This window comes from Sander vitreus, chromosome 12, assembly GCF_031162955.1.
Source record: "Sander vitreus isolate 19-12246 chromosome 12, sanVit1, whole genome shotgun sequence".
Lineage (NCBI taxonomy): Eukaryota > Metazoa > Chordata > Actinopteri > Perciformes > Percidae > Sander > Sander vitreus.
The window spans coordinates 6,736,208-6,736,869 of NC_135866.1; positions in this window are offsets into that span (position 1 = coordinate 6,736,208).

Below are 662 nucleotides of genomic sequence, written 5' to 3' on the forward strand. Positions count from 1 at the left end.
TACCCTTGTGTATTGTCAGTGTTTACTCTGAATGATTGCAATTTATGCACAAGTCCTTAATTTGCCAGTAATTTAAAGAACAAATTAAACCAAAGAATGGGATTGTCACTTTAATATCTCTAAGGAATTCAGTGTTTATTCTTGTACTCCCTAACTAGCCCTAACATACCTTGTCCTTCATACTAAACTAAATGTACTAAGCACAGTTGTATGGTTGAAACACCTTGGCTGCATGGCATTTTGAAGTAAACTGACATTAGTTTGGTACCAGTGTTCACATAGGGAGAGTGCGCCCCTGCATGGCTCATAGCAGAACACACCTGCGTTTACTTTTCTCATCAGTAAAGCTAGCTAAAGAGAGCTAGTGTGAGACAGGAAGTTTTTTTTTTTTTTTTTAAGATTTAACTACATTCTGAATGAGGGATATTTGGGAGATAAATAAAAGGCGGCAAGCTTTAATACTGTTATTAGTATTTCTTCTTTGGGAGACTTTGATTTCAGAGGGAAATGTTAACCCCACTGCATATACAGCATTTGACAACTGCAGTTACCAGTTAAGCTGCATATTAGGCTTTTACCTTAAATATGAAATCAGCTCATACAGCGTAATATGCACAGTATTTTTTCTGCCACGTTTCAGTTTGACAATATAATGCATACAG